This window comes from Triticum aestivum, chromosome 5B (genome assembly GCF_018294505.1).
Source record: "Triticum aestivum cultivar Chinese Spring chromosome 5B, IWGSC CS RefSeq v2.1, whole genome shotgun sequence".
In the NCBI taxonomy this organism is placed as follows: Eukaryota; Viridiplantae; Streptophyta; class Magnoliopsida; order Poales; family Poaceae; genus Triticum; species Triticum aestivum.
The window spans coordinates 51353411-51364485 of NC_057807.1; the positions used below are offsets into that span (position 1 = coordinate 51353411).

At 39.6% G+C, this 11075-nt stretch overlaps 1 long non-coding RNA gene across 1 annotated transcript; it reads left to right on the forward strand.

Annotated features, from left to right (window-relative positions):
- The first annotated feature begins 4852 nt into the window (after positions 1 to 4852).
- LOC123115628 (uncharacterized) lies at positions 4853 to 5920 on the forward strand. The gene is made up of 3 exons (XR_006456684.1): positions 4853 to 5134; positions 5405 to 5494; positions 5845 to 5920. It is a non-coding gene; the product is annotated as an uncharacterized lncRNA (long non-coding RNA).
- The last annotated feature ends 5155 nt before the right edge of the window (positions 5921 to 11075 follow it).

Consider the following 11075-nt stretch of genomic DNA (forward strand, 5'->3'; position numbering starts at 1 on the left):
ACCTCCTGAGCTCTATCCATCCGATGTTGGACATGCTAGGCATCCATGTTGGGATGGAGAGAGAGAAGAGGAGGGGAAAGAGGAACACACACACACGCGCGCGCGCGCACACACACACTATATATATATATATATATATATATATATATATATATATATATAGTAGAGTGCCCGTGCGTTGCCACGGGCTCTTGAAATATTTCACACATACAAACAATATAACACAAACACAATTATGTAATAACGGAAGTCCATTATTGCAATGTAATTGGATAACATAAAAGAAAAAGTTACGAGATGTCCATGTAACAATTGAGTGATGTTCCAACTAAACATCTATTATAAAACTATTAATATCTAGATGATGCGCTTAAGATATTCTTTCACAATATCAGGAAAGTTTCCTCTAGCTTCATTCCCACGATGTTTTAGTAAGTATAATAAAAAATGCTTCCTCAATTCATTCCCATCCTGCAGAAACAAGACATGTAGTTAGTATCACAATTTCACGCCGAAGGTCTTAAAACATGTAACACACAATACTCACCGCGCAAATCGACTTCACCAATTCTTTACCGTTCCACCAGAGTATAAAATGAAAAATAAAATAGCCAGACACATTCCTGAAAAATTTTAATTTAATAATATAAAAATATAGTGATAACAAAAGTAAATACTCTTGATATGAATTCATTACCCGTCTACACTCGTTGGAACACCAAACGGAAATAAACGATGCCATTTAGATATATCATAATTCCAACCAGGCATCTTTATTTCGAGTGCTTCTTTGAAATCCCTTGCAAAACTTTTTAATTTCAGTGAATGCCTCAAGTTTTTATCCTCTGACGATTGTGATGTTTGAATAGGATCTATAATATATATACGACGTGCCTCTTTGTCGATGACGTACAATATGTATCGGCCGATGGATGCATAGGGAAGATAAATCTACAAGTGGAGTTAGTAGAAACAACAACAAACCATCATAACGATAGACAAAATATTTTATTTACCTTATTGCAAGATGAGATGTCGTTCTCCATTCCAGGCCAGCTATCAAATAATGTTGCCAACGTCTGGATAGTTTCCTTCTCACAAAACTTCTGACATCGTGTTGACTCTAGCATCATGGATTAAGTAAAAGAAGAAATATTGTTTAAACATGTTGATACACATGGCATATAGAATGAACAGTTACGATAACTTACACAAAATCGTAGATCCATATAGTGTATAGGAGGGTCTGTGAACAATACTCCCTCATCACATGCCAGCATATGCACGGCAGTGTTGAAGCAATCATTGTCCATGGGCTGCTCCATCTTAAGTATGCACTAAAGTTTCTTAAGACTTAAGCTCATTGGATCGGGTGTGCAGCTCCGGACCCATACCTTCCTGTAATTTGGATGGTAAGAAAAACAATAATATACATCCGCACATTAAATATTGATACATGATGCTTACTCCAAACACCCGGCATCATCAATCGACATGATGTACTTGCAGAGATTGGCAAGTATTTGACGTTGGTCCGTGGGAATGATAGTGAGTGGGGCAGGACGTTTTTCTTCGACTATGTCAGGAGGATTATCCAGGATCTCGAGATCAGAATTAGCTAAAGTTTCTTCACTGACAGGTTTATGGTATATGGGACATCCTTTTAGCAAATTAAGCTCAGAATCAAGCAAAATGACTGCTAATTTTTGACGAAAATGTTTCATATCCTCCTAAAAAAATTATACAGCAAAATTATATAATATTTTCAGATAAAATATCGAAATAATGTATAAAAATGAAATACCTGGGTGAACTGGTCTGACAGTCCATGTGATGTCCAATATTCCATGTAATTTAGCATAAACAACCCACATGATACGCTATATTATTTGGTAAGTGTGCTTTAGAATATCACACAGATAAATCAAATAAACAAACCATTTTAACAATTGCTTACCCATCGGTTTGTATTGCCTCCTGAATTTGCTCTTCAACCGTCCATTCTGTAACATTGAGATCGGGCCACTTATCACCTCTGATAAACCCCGGACTTTGCTCTGCAAGTTTCAGCCATTTCTCGAGCCCCCGTAACTATCATATGAGAAATGTTAGGGATGAAGTCAAACAAATTTTATGTTAAGATGAGTAAAAAATATATAGTTACCGTAGTAGCAAGGTCATTGCGTTTGACATTCTCACCAAGTGAGTCCAATACTTGGATCTCTCGTTTTTTGGCATTGGCGACTGCTAGATACCAATGGTAGCCCGGCATGTTTATCGGAATGAATAACTGGTGTAAATATCATACGAATCACAATCACAATTATACATAATTCTTAATAAATCATTAGACATAAAAAATCCATGCATAGATATGAAGACAACAACTAACCATATCTTGCTGTAGATAATTATTAACATGACGCACAATGCGACGATATTTTGATGGGTCGATGTCTCTTTCACCGTCTTTTTTTATCTGGCCAGATACTAACGTGCTAATAATGTGTACCTTATCACCCGCTCTGTCTTGTAGATGGTCGTGAGCCTGGATGCAATATATGTAAGCATTTATCACCTGTAAACAACATTTAGAATAAATTTATATTTTATGATATTATATATTGTTCATATAATTGATTACAAAGTTTGTGCAATTGATCTTACACCGTCATGTAAGAACATATCATTTTTTATAAGGCATTTCAAATCATCGGTTGCTAACAAGGCATCTCTAATATCCACGAACTGGTTATCCTTGCGGGCAGATTTTATTGATTCGATGACTGTAATATCTCTAGGGGTACAAACATAGTCTGTCAAATTCATAAAAAGTGAGACAACTTAGCTAAAAAAAATGAGCCAAATTAGTTGGATACAAAAGGCAATATCACAAAAATAAGATTGATAATAATATAAACATATACCTAGTGGGATAACACGCAAATTAGCATCATTTTTTGGTTTGTTATGAGATATAACGTCTTCGACGTTATTATGTTGTGAATATACTGCCCCTTCTTTCGACGTTGCATCTGAAACCTCCATGTATTCTTTTTGTGCATCTCCAATGTCCATATCCATGTCTCCTATATTCTGATTAAAAAAGACTATACATAGACCAATCATATTATCATCTATAATATACATACAGAGTAAGGTTAGCTATATGCACCTCTTCTCGTGATGTTTCAGTGTGGACGGTCACCGTTACATCAGTGCGTATGTCGGAACCCATCACTTTATATCTATGCTGAAATATAAATAGGATTTTTGTATGCATCATATAATAAAAACCAAAACAATCTAAATAAAGAATAAAAAGTTTAGGAAAAAAATGTAAACAGAAAAAAAATCAAAGATAAAGGAAAAGAAAATAAACAAAAAACACATGAATTATATATTTGTGTAATATAAGTTGAACAATTTTTAATATATATTTCAAATTTTGAACACTTTTGTAATGGACGATGAACTTTTCGAATAAACATGAACATTTCATTAATACCATTGAACACTTTTGTGATATGCATTGAACTTTGTATATTATAATAAAAACCAAACATTATAAATAAAGAATAAAAGAGTATAGGTAAAAATTTTAAACATAAAAAAAATTAAAAAAGAGAAAAAGGAAAATAAAATAAACATTAAAACACAATGATTATATATTTTTGTAATATAAGTTGAACAAATTTTTAATACAAAATTTATAAAACAGAATGATTATGTATTCATAGAACATTTTATAATAAATGTTGAACAATTTTGTAATGAATGACGAACTGTTTAAAAAAACCATGCACATTTCATTAATACTATTGAACACTTTTGTGACATGGGACGGACGCTGTATATTATAACTAAAACAAATTAATGTAACTAAAAAATAAAAAACAATAGGAAATAAAATATAAACAGAAACCCAAAAACATAAAGAGACAAAGGAAAAGAAAACAGCAAAAATAACGCCATGCCATCAACGACGGGCCTGTTGCGCGGCCCGTCAGCATGGCCCACCTGGCACGCAGGCCTCTACGGCGGCGGCAGAACTAAAACGAAGCGCCGTCGCCCGTTCCCCTCCCCTCGCCGCATCTACCTAACATACCTTATCCTCTCGTCTCCCTCACTCTCTCATCTCCTCTCGTCTCACTCACGCGAACCCTCTCGCCCTTTCCCCTCCCCCCGCCGCATCGCCGCCCGCGTCGACGAGCAGGAAGCCCCACTCTCCCGCCCCGCCGGCCACCGCATCGGTCTCCTGCATCCACTGACCTTGGGGCTGCCTGCTGTGAACTGCGCGACCGAGCGAGACGGACGGGGCGCGCTTCCTAGAGCACCTACGGGTGATGGATGCGGTCCCGTTCCGGTCGGATCCGCGGCGGCGCTACTCTCCGGCGACGTCGCAGCTGGATCCGCAGCGACGCGTCACTATCTGCAACGACACAACTCCAGTAAGCCACTACCTATGCCTCACAAATCCATTCAATGCGGGCTGCTCAGATCCGCCCCCTCCTCGTCTTCTTAGCCACTGAATTGATTCTCTGTTCTCTTTGTGCCGTGGCGCCATGAGCAAACCTGACATGCACGGCGAGGACGACGACTGCTTGCCGACGCCGACGCCGCCGCCCTCGGCAAGGAGGGATGACATGCACATGCACTCAGCACGGATCCACAGCGGCGCTCCTCTCCGGCGATGTCGCAGGTGCATCCGAGGAGTTGCGTCCAGATCTGCAACGCCACAGCTCCGGTACGACACTCCCCATGGCAGATCCGCCCCCTCCTAGTCTTAATCAAATGTTTCTAGCGTGCTGATGTGGTTCTCTATTCTATCTGTGGCGCGGGGCAGCGACCAAACCTCGCATGCACGGCGAGGACGACGACTGCTTGCCGACGCCGCCGCCCTCGGTGAGGAGGGATGACATGCACAAGCAGAAAGCACGCTGTGCACCGACCGACGCGCCGCGGGGACACGACCACCTCAACCAACGGCGCATCTGACCACACCTCCACATCCACACCGCTCCAGCCAGCCGGTCACAAGACATCGCTCTGTGCCCGCCTCATGCCGCTGCACCCCTCGGCAGCAACTCCCTCTCAGCAACAGCTAGCTCGCACGGATCCCGCTTATCTGATGGTAAGAACATTAATCCTTAATCTGTGGCAGCATCTCTGCATCCTTAGATATATTTTGTAGGTTTTGTTCAGATGTTGAACTGAACATTGAGCATTTTAGTTTCCATATGTTTGTGTAGATGCTTGCTAGATGTTAGCTAGGGTTTCTGCTGATGTTTGCTAGATGTTTGCTAGGGTTTTTGGAGATGTACCTATAGTACCTTGAGCATTATTATAGGGTTTGTGCAGATGTTTGCTACAACTTTGAGCATTTTTTTTCAATATGTTGCAGACCGTCTTGCTGTGCATGACGGATAACAGAAGACATTGACCTTTTTATAGAAGGGGTACAGCTATGCACCTTTCATGCACCTGTTGCTAGGTATGGTGTATGTTTTTACTTAACTTTCTAAGAAATCCTTTATTGGTCAGCTGTTGCTATGTTATCAAATACCATAAGGTGTTCAGAAAGCAAGTCATGAACCAATGGAGGTTAAACTATCGTAGATTGTGGTGTGCCATATAATTAGCTTATGCAGAATCAACTGCTTTAATTTGAATTTGTGCAAATTTACCAAATTATCACAAAAGTACACTCCCAAGAAAAGTTATCACCTGAGGATGAATTATTTGGAATGCATATCTCAAAGTAACATGTTTACTGATTTCCTATTATTAGCCACTTCTATTACGAACCAGACCCACTTGTGAAGGCCACATTAACATTTGCAGGAGCAGCACTGGCACCTATTGCCCTGCTGTACTGATGAGGGCCAGAGCGAACTGGGATGCATGTGGCGAACAGAGGATGTATATGTCAGCTCCCTCACCTTCAACATGTCGATTATATGTGAGGGCTTCTTCTTATTTTTCGTTCTCCAATTTTAATTTTTATTATCCATGTGGAAAAAGATTTTAGGTTGTGTCCTCTCTTTTAATTTAATGCTCAGCCATGTCCTCTTCCAATTGAAAGCTATCCATATTGACAGCTCCTATTATTAATGTGGGTGCTTTACTCTTCATATTTTGATGCCTATGCATTTTACTGGAAATGTTGTATGGAGGACTAAAATTCTTCATGTGAAAGTAACCGTAGTAGAACTAAGATTAGTATAAACTATTTTCATGTATGATTTCTTTTTAATTTCTAGCAGTGTATAATTGTTGTTTGTGAATTTTAGGATTGTATTAAACAAAACCCAAAAATTCTTAACACCGGTGCAACGCGCAGGGCTTTTATTACATGAAAGGACTTATTATTATGACTATCATAATATTAAGATTTTCATAATTGTTTTTTTTTGTTCTCTTCCATGTTAAGAATTCCATGCATGCTAATTTTGCTATATAATGTGCTTAAGAAAATGACGTGTTCAGAATTGCCAGCAAAAAATTGTAGGTGAACATACAGGAAATACAAGATAAATCATACTTTTGATAGAATATCTCAACAAAACATGATCCTAGTATAACAAATATAACACTATTAGAGAATATAAAGATCCAGAATTATTCGTACCTAGAGGAACTCGCCTTAAAGATGCTCCTTGCTTACACAAGGTACTCCTTGGGAAATTTTCGTCCAGGTCAGCTGTTGTGATGGCCGAAGGAAGAGCAAGGAGGGGGAGGAGGGATGGCAGAGAAGGTTAACATATATATATATATATATATATATATATATATATATATATATATATATATATATATAGGTAGGACATGCGGAGAATAACTGGGTAGCAGATCAAAGCTGAATATAGTTCTACCATATATAACAATGTTTTCTACCATATATACCACTATTGATGGTGCAAATCTCTTTCCTTTTTCCATAAAATGCACACCTGTTAATAAATAAGCAAATAACAAAATAATCATAACTTTCTAAATAATTAAATTACTGTATTAATTAAATAAAAAGATTTTCATTGCTTGCATGCCAAATTTAGCTACAGCAAACAAAAATCACAGCATGCACACTACTCATCTTCCGCAATTACTATTTTTGTATGATTTAACAGTTTGTACTAATACTTCATTCCATACTTTGGTAGTAATGTACAGTCTCATTATGCTTGTTGCAATTGTAATATCTGAGAGACCACACAAGTTAGATGAATGCTGTCAATTCCAGATTATCCATGGTTTCCCGATGCCAAAGGTAACCAATACTAATTGTGGATTTATGGAATCAACATTTTATTTTAGCGTTGATGTTGATCAGTACTAATTGACGTTATATTTACCTATAGTTATTTTTGCCAATTATAATTCATGACTTTATGGATCTTTTGACATATCGTGGATGTACTTTACTATTTAGGGCTGCTCGTGTGTTAATGTGGGAGTTGTAGGATTTATACAAGCATATTAAGTTATAAATCTGCTACGTACTATACATGTAATAAAAATTGCATTCACTGCTATGATTCAGCATTTCGTGTCAGCCTAGGACCACATACAACATATGAATATTCCAGCAAGTTGATAAATCTTGGCCAACCTAGCAACCTATAAATATTTGCAACAAAAAGGCACCAAATGTCTATCTTCTGCCACCTAGAGATCCCCAAGACCACTTGTTCTTTCAATCAAATGGATGATTAATCACTACAAATCGACATTAGCTCCCCCAAAAAAGTCCAAACCAAACTGTGACTTGAGAGGGAGTTAAACAGATCGAGTTTAATCATGGTCCCACATATTTCAATTTGTCCTTGCTATTGTTACTTTGATCTGTGCACACAAATAGTCAGGGAATAACTGTCATACACAGAGCAATTAGGCGGGAGGAAGACATAGAGGAATAGTACAGGCTACATAGTATGTTATCTGAACCACCACATAGAGCACAACCAGCTTCCTCTTCCCAGCGCCAAAGCCACCAACCCCTCTGCATCCTCCGTGAGCAGAGCAGAGCACAGCCGGCAGCACGACAACACGCATGCTTCACGACCTTACAGGAAACCCATCTCCATGCTTGGGCGCAGTCGTGCCACTGCACACCAAGGCACCTACTGCGTACAGCAGGCCGGCCGCGCGCTCCTTCCATATGCTCTCTGACCGCGCCGCCGACAGAGCAAAGCCTGTCTGAGGAAATGGCTGAATTTATCTTCACCTGCGCCATGAATGCGTGGTTAAGACCTGCTCTTGTCCCGGATGCTGTACCCAATACCTCGGCTTCTTGCTCGTTCTCTTCTTCCTTATAGTATTGCTGCACATCTCAAATTCCTAGCGTGGCAGAGGTCAGAACATAGGGCGAGTGAGAGGGGCATGGTACCGGCAAGTGAGTGGAATATGATAATGGAGGAAGAAGGATAACTCTTGATGCGCCACCCCCGCCCCGTCAACGACCGCTCGTCGACGTCCAAGCCAATAATGATCCATATCTAACCCACTTCCGCCTCCACATCCTTCTTCGGTTTACCTTAGGCGACATGAGCAGTGTGGGCGATAGTTAGTTGTGGTTGGAGGCGCTGGAAACCAGTGGGTTTTTTTAGGGAAAGAGCAGCGATCGGGAGAGGGGCACGGGGATCTACTATCAAGATCGGCATGGGGAGTGATCCTCGGAATATTTTTTCGTGAATTGATCTTCTAACGGCGGAAAATGACAATAGGTGCAGAAACAGTTGGAGGCACAATGCTGCCGCCGAAGGATGTAAATATCCTGTAACTCTGGCTGCTCATCTAATCTAGCGTCAAGCCCTATTACCCCAGTACAGCTTCTGAAATGGAGCTAAATGCTCAGTCATGGCAGAAAACCGAATGATTCGTTCATGATGTTGCAACAAAATCGATTAATAATCCAACAATATGGTAATAAAACCAAACTTCAATAATACCAAAACAGCATAAAGTTCGAATAGGTTGATAATACCAAAACATCCTAAACTTTTTGAACATACGTCTATAGAGGACCCCACTAACTTATTATCTAATTATTCATATCAAAAATAAATAATTATCAAAACGTTCCATAACAAATCTGTAGTGTAGGAAAACATTCTTGGCATATCTGCATGCATCAGTCCTTCTTCAGTTGCTTAAAACCCTCAGGGCCGCTCTAATCTCTGGCGGGATGTTTGCAGCAGCTTCATTGTCTTTGAACATTAACATGTGGACCGTAGCTTGATGTCTGAGCTGTATAGGATCCTAGGAAAGGTGCAAAAACTCAAAACATTTAATAAACTGGTTGGATATTAATTAGCACACATCAACTCATCATTTTTGTACTTACGGTAGTGTTCATCCAGCCCATGCTACGCAAACGACCAATCTGGTGGGCCATCTCCTGTAGCACAAAGAAGCCGGAGTGTTTGCTGCGACAAAATAAATAAATATTAAACATTATAAAGGTCTGCATCTTATGTATGCAATAAATTTAGTATTTTACTGACGAGCAGCACAGGACATGGTATCTTGTTCCCAATCCATGATTTGGTTATTCCAACCAGCGATCCTAGTCTGCAACACAGTGTTGAATTCTTCCTTCAGCAGTGTGATTTCCTTCCTCATCAATATGTTATGAGTGCTATCTTCAGGATCAAACGTGTTGAAGGATGGATCCATCACGACAACCCTCCTCCTCAGCCGGCTGACTACAAGTAACCCGTATGACGAATCCGAAAGTTTCAACAGTAGTAGATACTGTGGCAGATCGACACATATAAATTGCTATTATAATAAGTAAAACTAACTTTAGGAATGAGCTTCTCTTACAATTACAGAGTTGAACACATCATATTTAGGAAGAGGCGGGACCACAACATAGTTAATCAGCGTCGTGATGCGCTCTCCTTGAGTCATCCAGGAGTACCTCAGGGCCTGTGACTGAGCATGAAACTGCAAGTCGAAATAATGTTTGCTCCCAACCCAGTTGGTGCCTGCGGTCCTCTCTAATTCAGCGCTGGCAAGCTTACGTACAACAAGGTTGAAGCATTCGGGATGAAGTTTTGTATGAAAAAAAGGGTGTCCTGGATCATTCGGAGGCTGATGTCGATCTGGTACGACCGGGAGCTTCTTATCCATATTAAGCTGAAAAAAATGCCCAACATAAGACATCAATGGTCGTCTTCTAGTTTAACTTTGTCTATACTAACCTATAAACCGAATTTATGTTTAGATTGCATGACATTGCACGAGGTCAGATTGTCCTCACCTAGATGTACATACACGTATCAAATCTAGAACCTTAATTCATGGGCTGTGCATGTCACTCTTCATGTAGCATCGGATTCAACTAAAAAACTTATACATGTACCTATGAATGTTTTATGATTGCCCATCTAGCTATCTTTCCTTGGTGTGTAAAACAGTTTTCCAGCATTATCTGTATATAGTAAAAGAATGTATAATAAGACAACTTACTTTAATGTATCTTGGTCTCGAATGCCCATGATAAAGTGAAATATGTATTGGAGTGCATCTTCAATGGCATGCATTGGTGGGTGCAAAACATCCATGGGCGCAGGCACATCCTCCTGGGGACCGGGAACATCCTCCTGGGCCGCAGACGCACCCTCTTCGGGTGCGTGTGCAGCGTTCCCAATGATCGCCTCCATTGAATAGAAATTTAGTTCTTTAGTTCTCGATCGGAAATTGCTGATGGGATATATGTGAGTTTGGGTGGGTGGATAAATAGTAGGCAGATGGAGTTTATAATTTTGGTACCGTGACATCTAATAAATTGGAGAGTTGATATTGCCTTCCAAATGATCAACGTCGTTTAATTAAAGCAGTTATTCATTTCCATCTATAACATGTTATAACTTGTGGACGGATCTGATCTTTCTCCCCGTATCAGATAATATATTCCCGATTACATTATTTCAGCCCACTTTGTCTGTGAATACAACAGCAAAGGAAGTAAAAGAAACTTCCTTTTCCTCCTCCCCGTGGTCGTCTGTATGTACAAGCATTATATCTTTATTAGGGTAAACATATCTGTAGATTTAATACAATCTTAT